At 43.3% G+C, this 17089-nt stretch overlaps 1 long non-coding RNA gene across 1 annotated transcript; it reads right to left on the reverse strand.

The window, feature by feature from the left end:
* Positions 1 to 4466: 4466 nt before the first annotated feature.
* LOC147116693 (uncharacterized) lies at positions 4467 to 16831 on the reverse strand. Its single transcript, XR_015078864.1, has 2 exons — positions 13527 to 16831; positions 4467 to 6243 (listed from the first exon to the last, which is right to left on the reverse strand). It is a non-coding gene; the product is annotated as an uncharacterized LOC147116693 (long non-coding RNA).
* Positions 16832 to 17089: the final 258 nt, after the last annotated feature.

A 17089-nucleotide genomic window follows, 5' to 3' on the forward strand; every position in this document is an offset into this window, starting at 1 on the left:
GAAAGGATTAATTAGCAATCTTGTTGTGCGAGGCCCCTTGGGTCGGAGCGATCATAATATGATAGAATTCTTCATTAAGATGGAGAGTGAAGTAGTTGACTCAGAGACTAGGGTCCTGAATTTAAATAAAGGAAACTACGATAGTATGAGGCGCGAGTTGGGTAGGATTGATTGGGGAATGTCACTCAAAGGGTTAATGGTGGATAGGCAATGGCAAACATTCAAAGATCACATGGATGAACTACAGAATTTGTTCATCCCAGTTTGGCATAAAAATAAAACAAAAAAGGTGACTCAACCATGGCTAACAAGGAAAATTAGGGATAGCATAAGATCCAAGGAGAGGACATATAAATTGGCCAGAAAAAGCAGTAAACCTGAGGATTGGAAGCAGTTTAGGGTTCAGCAAAGGCGGACAAAGGGATTAATTAAGAGGGGGAAAATACAGTATGGGAATAAGCTTGCAGGGAACATAAAAACTGACTGTAAAAGCTTTTATAGATATGTGAAGAGAAAAAGATTGGTGAAGTCAAGTGTAGTTCCCTTGCAGTCAGAATCAGGGGAATTTATAATGGGGAACAAAGAAATGGCAGACCAATTAAATACATACTTTGGTTCTGTCTTCACAAAGGAGGACACAAATAACCTCCCAGAGATGTCAGGGAACATAGGGTCTAATGAAAGGGAGGAACTGATAGAAATCAGTATTTGTAGGGAAATGGTGTTAGAGAAATTGACGGGATGAAGGCCGATAAATCCCCAGGGCCTGATAATCTACATCCTAGGGTACTTAAGGAAGTGGCCCTAGAAATAGTAGATGCATTGCTGGTCATCTTCCAATATTCGATAGACTCTGGAACAGTACCCATGGATTGGAGGGTAGCTAATCTTACCCCACTATTCAAAAAAGGTGGTAGAGAGAAAACGGGGAATTACAGACCGGTAAGCCTGACATCGATAGTGGGGAAAATGCTAGAGTCCATTACAAAAGATGTAATAGCAGAGCACTTGGAAAACAGTGACCGGATCGGACAAAGTCAACATGGATTTACAAAGGGTAAATCGTGCTTGACTAATCTACTGGAATTTTTTGAGGATGTAACTGGTAAAATAGATAAGGGAGAACCAGTGGATGTGGTGCATTTGGACTTTCAAAAGGCGTTCGATAAGGTCCCGCATAAGAGATTAGCGTGTAAAGTTAAGGCACATGGGATTGGGGGCAAGGTATTGACTTGGATAGAGAACTGGTTGGCAGACAGAAAGCAAAGAGCTGGAATAAACGGGTCTTTTATCGAGTGGCAGGCAGTGACTAGTGGGGTACCGCAGGGATCAGTCCTAGGACCCCAGCTATTCACAATATATATTAATGATCTAGACAAGGGAACTAGATGTAATATCTCCAAGTTTGCAGATGACACAAAGCTGGGTGGGCATGTGTGCTATGAGGAGGATGCCGAGAAACTCCAGTATAATTTGGACAGGTTGGGTGATTGGGCAGAAGCATGGCAGATGCAATATAATTTGGATAAATGCGAGGTTATCCACTTTGGTGTCAAAAACAGGAAGGCAGATTATTATCTGAATGGCAATAGATTGGGGGAAGGGGAAGTGCAACGAGACCTGGGTGTCCTTGTACACCAGTCGCTGAAGGTAAGCATGCAGGTGCAGCAGGCGGTTAAGAAGGCAAATGGTATGTTGGCCTTCGTAGCGAGAGGGTTTGAGTACAGGAACAAGGATGTCTTGCTGCTGTTGTACAGGGCCTTGGTGAGACCACATCTTGAGTATTGTGTGCAGTTTTGGTCGCCTTATCTGAGGAAGGATGTTCTTGCCATGGAGGGAGTGCAGCGAAGATTCACCAGGCTGATACCTGGGATGGCAGGAATGACATATGAGGAGAGATTGGGTCGATTGGGCTTATACTCGCTGGAGTTTAGAAGAATGAGATGTGATCTCATTGAAACTTATAACATTCTAAAAGGACTAGACAGACTAGATACGGGAAGGATGTTCCTGATGGTCGGGGAGTCCAGAACCAGGGGTCAAGTCTAAGGATAAGGGGTAAGCAATTTAGGACAGAGATGAGGAGGAATTTCTTCACCCAGAGAGTGGTGAACCTGTGGAATTCTCAACCACAGAAGGCCGTAGAGGCCAATTCATTAAATATATTCAAGAAGGAGTTAGATATATTTCTTAAGGCTAAAGGGATCAAGGGATATGGAGAGAAGGCAGGAACAGGGTACTGAATTTGGATGATCAGCCATGATCGCATTGAATGGCGGAGCAGGCTCAAGGGGCCGAATGGCCTACTCCTGCTCCTATCTTCTATGTTTCTATCCAAGTTTGCTGATGATACAAAGCTGGGTGGGAATTTAAGTTGTGAGGAGGATGCAAAGAGGTTTCAAGGTGATATAGACAGGCTAAGTGAATGGGCAAGAACATGGCAAATGGAATATAATGTGGAGAAATGTGAAGTTATCCACTTTGGTAGGAAAAATAGAAAAGCAGAGTATTTTTTAAATGGTGAGAGATTGGGAAATGTTGGTGTTCAGAGGGACCTGGGTGTCCTTGTACACGAATCACTGAAAGTTAACATGCAGGTACAGCAAGCAATTAGGAAAGCAAATGGTATGTTGGCCTTTATTACAAGTGGATTTGAGTATAAGAGTAAAGACGTCTTACTGCAATTATATAGGGCCCTGGTGAGACCACACCTGGAGTATTGTGTACAGTTTTGGTCTCCTTAACTAAGGAAGGATATACTTGCCATAGAGGGAGTGCAACGAAGGTTTACCAGACTGGTTCCTGGGATGGGGGATTGTCCTATGAGGAGAGATTGAGCAGACTAGGCCTATATTCTCTAGAGTTTAGAAGAATGAGAGGTGATCTCATTGAAACATACAAAATTCTTACAGGGCTTGACAGGGTAGATGCAGGGAGGATGTTTCCCCTGGCTAGGGAGTCTAGAACCAGGGGTTACAGTCTCAGAATAAGGGGTCGACCATTTAAGACTGAGATGAGGAGACATTTCTTCACTCAGAGGGTGGTGAATCTTTGGAATTCTCTACCCCAGAGGGCTGTGGAGGCTCAGTCTTTCAATATATTCAAGACAGAGATTGATAGATTTTTGGATATTAAGTGAATCAAGGGATTTGGGGATAGTGCAGGAAAGTGGAGATGAGGTAGAAGATCAGCCAGGATCTGATTGAATGGCGGAGCAGGCTCGAGGGGCCAAATGGCCTACTCCTGCTCCTATTTCTTATGTTATAGCACAGAAACAGGCCATTCAGCCCAACTGGTCTATGCTGGTGTTTATGCTCCGCACGTGTCTCCTCCCACCCTACTTCATCTAACCCCATCAACATCTCCTATTCTTTTCTTCCTCACATAATTATCTAGTTTTCCCTTAATTGCATCTATGCTATTCGCCTGGACTAATCCATGTGGTAGCAAGTTCCACATTTTCACCCTGGGTAAAGAAGTTTCTACTTAATTCCCTATTGGATTTATTAGTGACTATCTTACATTTATGACCTCTAGTTCTGGTCTCCCCCACAAGTGGAAACATCCTCTCTACGTCTACCCTATCAAGCTCCTTTATAATTTTAAAGACCTCTATTGGTCACACCACATTTGAAAAAAAATGGAGAGCAAAAAAAACACTTGAAAAAATGTTTTCAAATGCAAAGAAAATTCAGCAATCGTAGAAAGTGTTGTGCACTTGGCAAACCACCGAGGCTTCATACCCTGTCAGCGAGTGTTAAAACACAGTTTTTGAATCATTTTATGTCATTTGAAACTAACTGGAAAAGGACAGCTGATCCTAGATGGTTCATACTTTTGCGTCTTCTAATTTCCTTGTGCTTGGATTTTCATGCCAAATTTATACCAATAAGTGGTTACTTCTCTGAATTCGCCTTGTAGTTCAGAGCTTAAATATATCATGCTGAAAAGTGTGTTTAAGTGACAATAATTATACTGTTCCTTTCTTTTCATCTGAAAATATGAAAATATGCCACTGGCTGAGATTGTAGGTTGAATAGATACTTTATGGAAATTAGCTGAGATTCGACCTATAATATCAGACAGTAAAAGCATCAAGTTGTTTGGACTTCAAGTAGGACTATTTGGAAAGCATCACTGAAGGGATAGTTACTGTCCTAGCCCTTTTGGGCTACTCCAGATCAGGCGTATTCCCCAGACGTTCACCTTCAACTTAAGTTAGAGATAGCCGAATTCCATAAGATGATTAAATGGGTCTAAAGGTTCAGGCTATCTCTCCCTAAAGGAAAGGAACGACTAAAGATGTTACCATCCTCCGGATATTACTTTTAATAAGTTGAACTAGACTGTACCCTTCCGGATATTATAAGGGTCCAGAATACCCCCCAGAATTCTGCAACTCCTTACAAAAGAGTGTACAGAATTTGTGGGTTCGCAAGTCTATACAGAATTACTCTTTGAGACAATTCTAAAAATATAGTTTTATTCAAGAGCTGACATTCAGTTAACATCTGTTCAATCAGTCGCAACATTAACAATTCAAAATACAATTAGCTTACATTTCTTATTTCTCAGAGATCCTTATTCTCAAATCTTTACTTCATTACATTTCTTATTTCTTACTTATTTATAAATCCAGAACATCCACCAAAATCAAATAATAGTACCTCTTTGGACTCCCGAGACTCAAAGTTAAAGACTTACAGAGATGCCCCTGGAAAGTTGAGAAACATAGAAACATAGAAACATAGAAGATAGGAGCAGGAGTAGGCCATTCGGCCCTTCGAGCCTGCTCCGCCATTCAACGAGATCATGGCTGATCATCCAAACCCTAGCACCCGGTCCCTACACCGACAGCCATCCCACCCAAGCCCTATCCCCGTAACCCCACATATTTAATCCCCCCTAACACTAAGGGCCAATTTTATCATGGCCAATCAACCTAACCCGCACATCTTTGGACTGTGGGAGGAAACCGGAGCACCCGGAGGAAACCCACGCAAACACGGGGAGAATGTGCAAACTCCACACAGACAGTCACCCGAGGCCGGATTTGAACCCGGGTCCCTGGCGCTGTGAGGCAACAGTGCTAACCACTATGCCACCGTGCCCTGCCCGTTCAGCGTGTTCTGATGTTCTGTTAAAAAGGTCTTATTTTTATACCCTTTTGGCTTTGGTTTCTTCTTTGATGTTCTCTGCTGATGTCAGCTAATTGTCTTTATTGATACCTCTTTCGAATGCTTTCTATTTTACTATCAATTCTACTATAGCATGCATAATTATTTCTCTACTTTTAGGTGTTCCAAAAACCATCATAAAAACAATGATAGCTATGGTTTTTGTTTGATGTCATTCTTACAAAATGCTTTCCATTCAATTTTTAATATTGGCTTAACTGCTTTTTAGCAGACATTTTGACTCCGTTCTGCTTCAAGTTTAATACAAACACAATGCAATTGCTTGGTGTCATCTATTGAAGTTATATCTTCAAAGTCTTGTTGGCATGGTTTTTACTATATCTAAATTAAAGACACTTCAACTGAATGTTTCATGCATTTCTAGCTATCTCAATTGGTTCCTGTTTTCCAAGTTTAACATAAAACTATTTGAGCAGCAGATGTTCCTTTTACTTGATGTCATGTTTTCAAAGGGACATGCCTCTTTTAATGTTTGTGTTTCTGTTCCAACGTGTTAGTTTGTAACACCTTAAACTGGGCCTTCTCATTATGTTCGTTGCAAACCATAGACTCTCTGGAATCGCCAAACTGCCATTTCAATCTTTCATTGTTTTAGAATATTTAACTAATTCCCATTTCAAAGCTTGTTTACAACTTTGTTATCAACTGATCCTTATCTCAGAAGCCTGTATTCTGTTTACAGCCTTGCCTGCTGAGACTTGTGTCTTTTATTAATAATATTAGAATTCTGTTCATAGTATCGTGTATTTCTCTGAATCATGGCTATTCCTTCACATCACCACCTATTGCAACACAGTATTAACCAACTACATGTCTATAGTATAATAATAGATTATTACATTGTCAGTGGAAAAATCGCATTGAAAATCAGTTGGAGAGCCATGACCCATCGAGCAGGATATCATTAAGGTTGAAAAGAGTAGAAGAGAAGATATGATAAATACTGGAGAGTGGAATCAGAATGGGCAGCTCCAGCTGAACAGCTAGCATTGGCCCAGGAGTAATGGGCTGAATGGCCTCCTTCTGCACGGCAATTTCTATGATCCTATGAAAATAAGAAGTAATGGTTAGATGACATCAACCTTGGATTTAAAAGGCTGTACGCTGTAAGAGGGAGATTGAGAAAGGTAGGGAGATTCGTGGTTCTGAGAAAGAGTGAGTTAGAACAGGAGACAGTGCGGTGAGACTATATTGCAACACAGCGAGGATGCAGGAAGAGGAAGAGCATGCTGAACAGTGTAATAGAGCTCTGGAGGAACGAGGCTGGTGAGTTTAAAAGGCAACAACCATTTTAGCGTGGCTAAAATAGAGAAAGACAAGATAGATTGCAACAAAAGCAGTGTTAGAGGCTGGAAGTGAGAGAATGTGTGTCTATCGCTAACTTTATCTTGTATCCTGTCCAGGAATGTGAGAGAGATGCTAGAAGAGCCTCGGCAGATATGGGAGCAACACTTAAGTCTGGGATAGACGTGGGCTGTGTAAAAAATCAAGATGTGTTGAGAGGATGAAAAGTGCTTGGCACGAAAGCCAAAACTGAGCTTCTTGGAGGCAGCTCTAACAATGATGAGATGTGGGAGTTGCATTTAGTAAGCCATCCAGTACGTTTCAGAATTTATAACATCTGCTAGTAATTCAGGATGGAAATTTACTGCAGCCCTTTCTGGTCATGCAGACGCTGCCAGTGTTCTGCACGTGGTGATCTTATCAGTCACTGTCGCTTTTGTCTGATAATTACTTCTGTTTCATTCACAAACTGTAACATGGCTGTCAAATGTTATACTAGCGCACAGAAATGCAGTTTTGCAAAACCGGATAAAGCAATTACAGAAATGTATGAATCTGCAGAACATTTCATGAGTCATGCCCACACCATCTTATTCTAGTCTCTGTTTTGGACACAGATCAAAGAATGCAAAAAAACATTTGGTCTATTGAAACGCATCCCTCTAGTGCACCAACTCACCCAGACCCATAATCCTGCTGCATTTTGAAACATAAATAGCAAAAATGCTGCTGAATTAAATGGCGGGTTACTATTTTGGTGTCCTATAGGTGCCTTCTAATGGAAAACTATTGTTCTGTCATCAATCTCTTGTAGAGGATTTTGTTAGATTCTGTAAGGTTGGTAAAATAGGAATTTCATAGGTCTGATCCAAATCCTTTAAGTTTGCTGTAGAATTCTACCTGATTTTAGGACAATGAGGTATACTTTCATCTTCACTGCGTGGGCAGTAATGAAGCCAGGCAAGTCACACACCCTTTACATCGCCATTGATTTTCATTCCATTAATTTCAATGGAACGAAAATGTCTATGGAGGTGGCAGGGGTGGAACAGCTTGTTGGTGCATTGAAAAGCAGTAATGCATGTACAGCAGGCACCTCAAAGCACTGGCGAGGTACCACCAATGCTGCCTCCGCAAGATCCTGCAAATCCATTGGCAGGATAGGCGCACCAAAGTCGGTGTTCTTGCTCAGGCCAACATCCCCAGCATCGAAGCTTTGACCACGCTCGATCAGCTCCGATGGGCGGGTCACATTGTCCGCATGCCCGATACGAGACTCCCAAAACAAGCACTCTACTCAGAGCTCCAGCATGGCAAGAGAGCCCCAGGTGGGCAGAGGAAACGCTTCAAGGACACCCTCAAAGCCTCCTTGAAAAAGTGTAACATCCCCACCGACACCTGGGAATCCCTGGCCCAAGACCGCACAAAGTGGAGGAGAAGCATCCGGGAAGGCGCCGAACACCTCGAGTCTCTTCGCCGGGAGCAAGCGGAAGCCAAGCGCAGGCAGCGCAAGGAGCGCACGTCAACCCAAGCACCCCACCCACCCGCCCCTTCAACCACCGTCTGCCCCACCTGTGACAGAGACTGTAGGTCCCGAATTGGACTCATCAGTCACCTGAGAACTCATTTTTAATGTGGAAGCAAGTCATCCTCGGTTCCAAGGGACTGCCTAAGAAGAAGAGTAATGCATAATTGGAAAAAAGCTTCGACAGAAATGTATGAGTTCATAGGAAATTTCATAATTCTGGCACTCACAGAAATGTGCCGTGCCAAGGCCTGGTAAAACGTGGGATTGCGGCTGTGTTTCCACACATGGCGAGTTTCTGATCTGTTGTGGTGGGACATGAGCTGGGTGAGCTGTTTGCTCAGAAGGAGGAAGTGAAATCTGTTGGGTGAGTCACCCTGGATTGCTCCTAGGAACCTGGCAACTGCCAGTTATAGACTAGTGTCTGTGGTGCCCTCAGAGCAGTTCAAGGAGGTACTGCAAGACTCCTACCAGGATAATAAATCACAGGAGGAAATGCAAAGGGGATTGGATATTCATGGATTAAGAATGAGGTTATGATGTAAGAGACTTTACATTTAACATCTCGTGAATTGATCTTGTAAGTATTTCTTAGGTCGATCTGGTTCTTGCAGGCAGGCCAATATTTTAATAGTAATAGTTGATCTTCCTTGGCCTTGCACAGGGGGAGTCACTACCAAGTATAGTCTTCAGATGAAACAGGGTTAGAGGACAAGGGAATAATTGGACCAAAGGTAATTCAGCCTCCATTTTAAAGTCATACAATCTGTCCTTATTTTTATATCACCATTATAAATTCCTATGTCCACATTTATAGTAGAAACTGTCTATGTAAACTTGTCACGCTGTAATTATATCCTCCCACCAGTGGTGGCAGTGCAGCAATATTTTTCATATATTACATATAGATTTGTTTGAGAAAATCTATTTTTGGGATCATTCATTTTTCTGTAATAATTTGAATCCTGCTCCATGCACCATATCATTTTTATTTGCCCTCTATCTTTCTGTTCTGAATCCATCTTTCTGATTTATTTTGTCTGTTTTCCATTTTTTTGAGCATGTTTCTGAACAGTCAGAGAAGCTTTAATAACAAAACTTAGTGATAGTGGAGACAAGCAAGCAAAACACAGAAATGACCATAAGGAATCATAGATATTTTTATTTCAAATCATACATTTTGTTATTTTAATGCACACGCCAAAAGCTTTCTTTTGATGTTTCACTTTGCTCATTGTCAACAATGAGTTTTTATTCTGCAAACAACTGCTTCCCACATTCACTGAGTCCATGTTTTTGTAAGTTATATCATATTTTTTTCCCTGTTTGCCGTATTTAGGTCTCCCTGCGGTTTTCAACCAACCCGTTCTGGAGGTGCCACTGGCCATCTCTAAATGCTGGTCTGTAACTGCGTGCGAGTATACCCTGGGTATTTTAGTTTCCGGTTTCTGTCCCTCCAATGGAGAATCACTCATTTCATGTGATCATCTAATAGCATGGCTGAGATAAGGAATTCACCAACAGTGAAATGGTGGGGCTGTGGCCCACATTCAACTACCCTGTAACGAAGTTCAACTGCACCACTCTACATGGTTACAGGGTTAATTAGACAGTAGCTTTTATCGAAAGTAGAATTCATCTCAATTGTTCCCAACAACATTACATCACGTGCTGAACTGGCATTAACTTGCCCATTAACTTTGCACAAACAGCGGCATCTAAGAAATGTTTGATCATTGATCAGATAAACTGAGAAAGAGAACCAGCTATAAAATGCTGCTCATAAATTACAGATTGCAACGTGATTGAAGAGCAGAGTTTAAACTTTCTGCTTCTTTTTTTGAAAGGGCATTATTTTTCTCAGAGGCAATATATTTTAGAGCACCATTGTCGCTATTTCCAGTCAAGCCTGACAGAAGGGTGTCCTTGACCCTGCTCTGTAACCTGAACGACTTGCATTTATATAGCGCCTTTCATGGCCACCGGACGGCCCAAAGCGCTTTACAGCTAATGACATACTCTTACAAGGGTAGTCATTGTTGTAATGTAGGAAACGCAGCAGCCAATTTGCACACAGCAAGCTCCCACAAACAGCAATGTGATAACGACCAGATGGGGCCTCGGTTTAATATCTCACCTGAAAGATGGCACCTCTGACAGTGCAGCACTCCCTCAGTACTGCACTGGAAGTGTCAGCCTAGTTTTATGCGCTCAAGTCTCTGGAGTGGGACTTGAACCCACAACCTTCTGACTCAGAGGTGAGGGTGCTACCCACTGAGCCACAGCTGACACATCATGTGCAGGGAATGGTATCTCGGCCAAAGCAATCAAAGAGGAAATGAGGGATTCTTCAGTCGACTTGGAATGAGCGATCATTGATGTAGGAGGTGGCGTACCTCACAGTGACTGTTATCCCCTGGAATCCGTTCTTGATCCCCTTCGGTGGTCAGAGAGGAATCTATCAGAATTTGGCAAGTCCAGAAAAAAATTAGACATTTTGTCATGGTCGCCTCGCAGCTCATGGAAAACAACTTCCTTTATTTAACTCAGCTGCATTCTGAGAGATATCCCTTCCCTGGTCCCAGCAGTTCTGTAGAGTATTTCATCATCCATTTCATCTGCAGAGTCCTTGTTGGGAAAAATAGAAAGTTCTTATGAAGGTGCTGACTGCTAGGAAGAGTGCAGGCATTATGTTGACTGGTGTACACAGTGACATCAGACTCCTCCAGGAAATTGTCCAACTCCCTTTTCAAAATTTGCAGCAAATCCGCGCACACTGCACAAGCCTACAACGTATTCCAAAGGTCTATGATCCTCTGCAAAAAAGGAAATACCTAACATCTAACCTAATCTTATGCTTAGGTAACTTATACGCATATCCCCTCATTGTCACTAATCTATCTAATTCAAATAATCTATCCACAGTCTAGTCTCTTCATCACTTTAATACTTCAATCAAATGACCCCAATATCTATACTTTACTAGAGTAAAAAGGCCCAGCTCTCTGAGCCCGCAACCACACTCCAGCTCTAAAGCCCGCCCCTCCCCCAACCCCACCAACCCCCCATGCTTCCTGGAGTGCTACTAGACTCCAGTGCCACTCCCCAGCTCTCTCAGAGCCCCAACTTCCCAACTGTTACCTGTCTCTTGACCATCTATGATTGCTCTTACCCCTCTACACCACATGCTCCCAGGCAATAGTCCCGCCCCTCAGTGCCCCCAAGCCTCACACCCCACTCTGTTAGTACCTCAGCCCTAGTCCTTCCCCACGAGTGTTCCCAGACTCACCCCCTAAAATGTTCCCCTTTGATTACACACAGGCCTAGCCCCTTCCCCTCCTTCCCAAGCCATAGTCACTTCCACCCACTCCCTCCTACGTCCCTCCTTGAATCCCGTGCTTGGTCCTGGCTCAAGGCTCCGCAGATCTTCGCAAGTGCAGTCTGCCCTAGTCCGTCTTGGCATAGTGCCCACCTGTTTGCAGCTCTGCCTTCCTTTTCACAGCAGCACTGCCCAATTCCAGTAACGACAATGTACATGTTGCCCTCCATCTTAACCAATGGAAAGAACATGCGTGAAAGCCACGCATAAAGCGACATCAGAGGCATGGCAAAGATAGAGGGAAGGAAAGACTCCTAGAAGGAGTGAATGAGAAGTGGTGACAAAAGCAGCGAGAGGAATACAGTGAGAGAGAGAGAGGAGAAAAAGGAAGACAAATAGAAAGACAAAGAAAGCGACACAGAAAGAATTAAAATGGGACATAAGCTGAGGCACAGTTGCAGGGAGACAGAGACACAACTTTTTTTTATCTGGGATCTAAAGAAAACAGATCAACTGTTTTTTCTAAAATTACTACAGAAACATTGAAGGCGGTGCTAGGATTTTATATATTTCAGCTGTGAATCACATATCAATATGTTTAGAATTATTGCAAGCAAACAGTAAGTTCTGTGCAAATTTAATATTATTTAACTATCAATTTGTACAAATTTAACAGATACATCAAGATTAGACATTATTGCTTCACAGCTTTGCAACTGATTGCCAATTACGTTATATAACAGAAAGGTTATCATGGCAGTAATAATAAACAAAATGTGTCACACCCTGATTTCCAGTAAGCATTACATGTGCCCTTATATATAGATATATATACACCCACATACCTTCAGGTACCTTTAACGGTAAGTCCTTTCAAATAATGTGCTGCAGGAAAAAGATCACTAGTAATAGTAAAGATAAAACGTAACTTTAGTTTTATGGAGACAAGGTAGGGCCGTGAACGAGCACACTTTCACTTTTGAGAACTGGATTTGAATCCAGTCCAAACTGTTAAGATGCAATCCACTTGTCCCTGTCATCTATAAGGGTTCAACATTCAATGCATTTCGACAGTCCTAAGAGTATGTGTCCACAGCAATAATAACTTGGCACTAATTGGCATTCTGATTCAGAGAAGCCACAAGGGTGACTTGTGTGAAAAGTGGAAAAGTTCATACTGCTGGGATAGGTGGCTGATCTTATGAGGTTGGTGTTAAGGCATTGGGCCAGTAATTCCGGTCCCAACGCGTGAGTACGGACGGTGTACTCACGCGTGGGCCCGTTGGAAGTGCCGGATTTCAGCATGCACAGCGCATGCGTGGGAAACCGGCATTTCCTCTCCATCGAACTAAGGGGTTAAGAGGTCCAACGCGTGCGCGCAGGACTCTGTGCGCACGCGTTGAACTTCCTCGTTTTGACAGGTTTGCGCGTGTGCAAGGGCCTGAACTTTTTAGAAATAAAAAAAGGAGGCGTAAGGAATGGATTCTTGAAGGTAAGTGGTCTATTATTTAAAATTACTACATTTTTTCCACAGCTTCATTGTTTTTAAGGACTTTACAGTAAGGTAAGTTTATTTTTAGACCCGATTTCGTAAAAAATTATTTTTTTCAAAAATTTTATTAATTGTTTTAAATAGTTTTTTAAAGTTATTTATAGTTTATTTAATTCTTGGGATGTTTTTTAAAATTTTAATTAAAGTTAAACTAGTCTTTTGGGCGCCCGTACTTTTCATGAGTTTGACAGTCTTTACTATCAAACTTATGAATGAGTTTCCCCTCCCCTGATTGGCTGCAGAGTGCTCACCTGATCCCAGCCAGCACATCGCACTAACTACGCCGCTGGATCAGGTATGCATATCGCGCCAACATCGGAACCGGGCCAGTGACAGGAAATGCAAGCAGGCCCGGGCTTCAGATGTCAGTGCGCAGGGTGAGTGCAGATCGGGGGCTTGCACGCGCGGCAAGCACCCGATCCTAATTTCTGGCCCATTGTGTTGAGGCAGAATACAGGGGAGTGTATCTAACCCTTGCTAAACCTGTTCTGCTAATACTTAATGTTGGCACTGGGTGCCAGAAGTAGAAAAATGCCTCATGCATCTTAACACTGACATCCTTCACCTTGATCAGCGCAATGATAATAATTCATTAAAAATGGTTTTATTAGTAACTTAATGTTAAAGAAAATAAGAAACAATACAGACCTGAGCAGGGTCTCGGGCACTCCTTCCATGTGAAGCAGCATCTATGAGTACTCCCTCCAATCTAGTATACTGCTCACAGTGTGATCTCTTCTGCATTAAAGAGAGCAAACGTAGGTTAGGTGACCACTTGGTCAAACGCCTCCCCTCTGTCTGCTAATGTAACACTGAGCAGCCTGTGGTCCCCACATTGACCTGCCACCCGCCTCCCCGTCCCACCCCTGCTCTGATCTTAGACCACCTACCCTGTTCCAAGCTGAACATAAGAACATAAGAAGTAGGAGCAGGAGTAGGCCATACGGCCCCCCGGGCCTGCTCCGCCATTCAATAGGATCATGGCTGATCCGAACCTAGACTCACGTCCACTTCCCTGCCCACTCCCCGTAACCCCTAATTCCCTTATCAGCTAGGAAACTGTCTATCTCCGTTTTAAATTTATTTAATGTCGCAGCTTCCACAGCTCTCTGAGGTAGCAAATTCCATAGATTTACTACCCTCTGAGTGAAGAAGTTTCTCCTCATCTCAGTTTTGAAACGGCAGCCCCTTATTCTAAGATTATGCCCCCTAGTTCTAGTCTCGCCCATCAGTGGAAACATCCTCCCCACATCCACCCGATCAAGCCCCCTCACAATCTTAGATGTTTCGATAAGATCGCCTCTCATTCTTCTGAATTCCAATGAGTAGAGGCCCAACCTACTCAACCTTTCCTCATAAGTCAACCCCCTCATCTCCGGAATCAACCGAGTGAACCTTCTCTGAACTGCCTCGAAAGCAAGTATATCTTTTCTTAAATATGGAAACCAAAACTGTACACAATATTCCAGGTGTGGCCTCACCAGTACCCTGTATAACTGCAGCAAGACTTTCCTGCTTTTATACTTAATCCCCCTTGCAATAAAAGTCAAGATTCCATTGGCCTTCCTAATCACCTGCTGTACCTGCATACTGTACTAACCTTCTGTGTTTCATGCACCGGGACACCCAGATCCCTGTGTACTGTAGCACTTTGCAGTTTCTCTCCATTTAGATAATAACTTGCTCTTTGATTTTTTCTGCCAAAGTGCATAACCTCACACTTTCCAACATTATATTCCATCTGCCAAATTTCTGCTCACTCACTTAGCCTGTCTATGTCCTTTTGCAGGTTTTTTATGTCCTCCTCACTGCTTTCCCTCCCATCTTTGTATCGTCGGTTTGTATCGAACGCAAGCTTCAGGAACAGAATCTGATCTTTTTCCTGTGCAGTCTGCAGCCCTTCGGTCTCAACATTGACTTTAGTAACTTCAGACCATAGCTATGTGCCCCATTTTCTTTTTAGCGGGGGTGCTGGAGTTGTGGAGTCGGTTTGTTGGCATTCAGGAGAAGTGGGGGTGGGTTGAAGCTTCGGGTGTGGACTTTTCGTCAGAACTCTGGCAAGGGCCTCTGCTCTCCGATGTTGCCCTCCCTTTTTCTCTTTTTGGGAATAGTGTTCCAGTTTTAATTTTGGACCTCAAGCCTTTCCTGTGTTTTTCACCATCATAGCTATTTTCAAGTTGTTTCGCTCTTTTAATGCCTTTTCATTACCTGACTGGCATGGTCTTTCATATCCCCACCGACCATTAACCCATCATTTCCCAGACTGACACCAACCTCATCTCCTCTGGAGATCTTCCTGCCATGGCCTCCAACCTCATAGCCCCCCCAACCCCGCACAGCCCGCTTCTACCTCCTTCCCAAGATCCACAAACAGGACTGCCCATCGTTAGACCCATCATTTCAGCCCATACCTGCTCCACAGAACTGATTTCTTCCTATCTCAACTCTAGTTTTTCTCTCCTTGTCCAGTCTCTTCCGACATCCTCCACCGGAGTTCTAATGAAAGATCATCGACCTGAAACGTTAACTCTGTTTCTCTCTCCACAGATGCTGCCTGTCCTGCTGAGTGTTTGCTAGCACTTTTGTTTGTTCTTTCATATCATTTAACAGGTCCCTGTTTTTCCATTAAGCAGTTTGCATCTCATTCCACCCATTAACTTCACCTTGGTGATTGGGTGCCATTTGTCTCCTCTTCCACCGTTTAAAGGGAGTTCCTTACCTTTCAGTATTTAGTTCTGAATAAAGGTACACACCCAAATCATTTACCTGTCCTTCTCTTTACAGGTGTTGATAGACCTGTTGTACATTTCCAGCATTATCTGTTACTACTGCAGTCATAAGTTTCCCTTGACCTCCCAGCCATCTGGGAGGTACAGGGATTGTGTACTGATCTGAACCGCTACTTAATCCTCATTGTTTAAAGGGAGTTACCTGTGCAATTATTGGCACTTCTCATGGTCTTTATACCTGAACTTGAAGCAATGTAAATATCACAACTTCATGACAACTTACTGGAATTAGTCTATATAGTTACTGACATAAGTCTGACACACCTTGTCCTGGATTGTAGATTTAAGTGGCTGCATCCTAGTAAAGCCAGCTGCATACACTGGGAGTCCCACTGTGCATGTGCAGACACGTGCATTCAGTTTCATGTTATGCACCTTCATGAATGCTATCGGAGCTCTGAGTTTCAGAGTGGTGCAGCGACAGGCTAACATAACTCTCCCAGCACGAGTGAGTCACATTAAATAATACCTAACCGACACTGGTGACCGTAGTATAACAACAGCATTCATCCCTTGTTCCTGCGCTTTATGTTTTAAAACTGCTGGTAAGAGGCAGTCTGAGAGGGCCAATTTTAACCCTGGTGGAAACTGGCCAGGCAGGCAATTAAAATGCCCGCAGCGTCTTACCCCCTCCAATCCTACTGCCTACCCGTGGGTTGCCATGTTAACCTGTTATTCTGAGCAGGCGAGAGGGACACCCGCTGCAAGGCAATGGGGTCCTTCTTTAAATATGCAGGTCGGGCTCTGATGACATCATTGGGGACCGACTGCAATTTTAACCTGAAGCCTGTGTGGGGAAGCCATTTTGGTTTTTCCGCCAGGCCAACTTATCGGCCAGAGGAGCTAGGGGCAGAAGAGGTACAGAAAGGTAGATAATTCATATCTTAATTTAGTTTCCTTGTGGGCCAGGAGGATCATGAGTGCTCCTTTGGGCCCTACAGTGTCAGCCATGGCTCAGTGGGCAGCACCCATGCCTCTGAGTCAGAAAGTTGTGGGTTCAAGTCCCACTCCAGAGACAAGAGCACAAAAATCTAGGCTGACACTCCAGTGCGGTGCTGAGGGAGCGCTGCACTGTCGGAGGTGCTGTTTTTCGGATGAGACGTTAATCCGAGGCCCCGTCTGCCCTCTCAGGTGGGTGTAAAAGATCCCATGGTACAATTTCGAAGAAGAGCAGGGGAGTTATCCCCGGTGTCCTGGCCAATATTTATCTGTCAACTAACATCACTAAAAACAGATTATCTGTTAATTATCACATTGCTGTTTGTGGGAGCTTGCAGTGCACAAATTGGCTGCCATGTTTCCTACATTGCAACACTTCAAAAAAAGTACTTCATTGGCTGTAAAGCGCTTCGGGATGGCCTATGGTTGTGAAAGGCGCTATATAAATACAAGTCTTTCTTTTTTTTTCTTTTCACAAGGAAA

Source organism: Somniosus microcephalus, chromosome 6, assembly GCF_052327205.1.
Source record: "Somniosus microcephalus isolate GS21.2 chromosome 6, FLI_Smic_1.0, whole genome shotgun sequence".
NCBI classification, from domain to species: domain Eukaryota; kingdom Metazoa; phylum Chordata; class Chondrichthyes; order Squaliformes; family Somniosidae; genus Somniosus; species Somniosus microcephalus.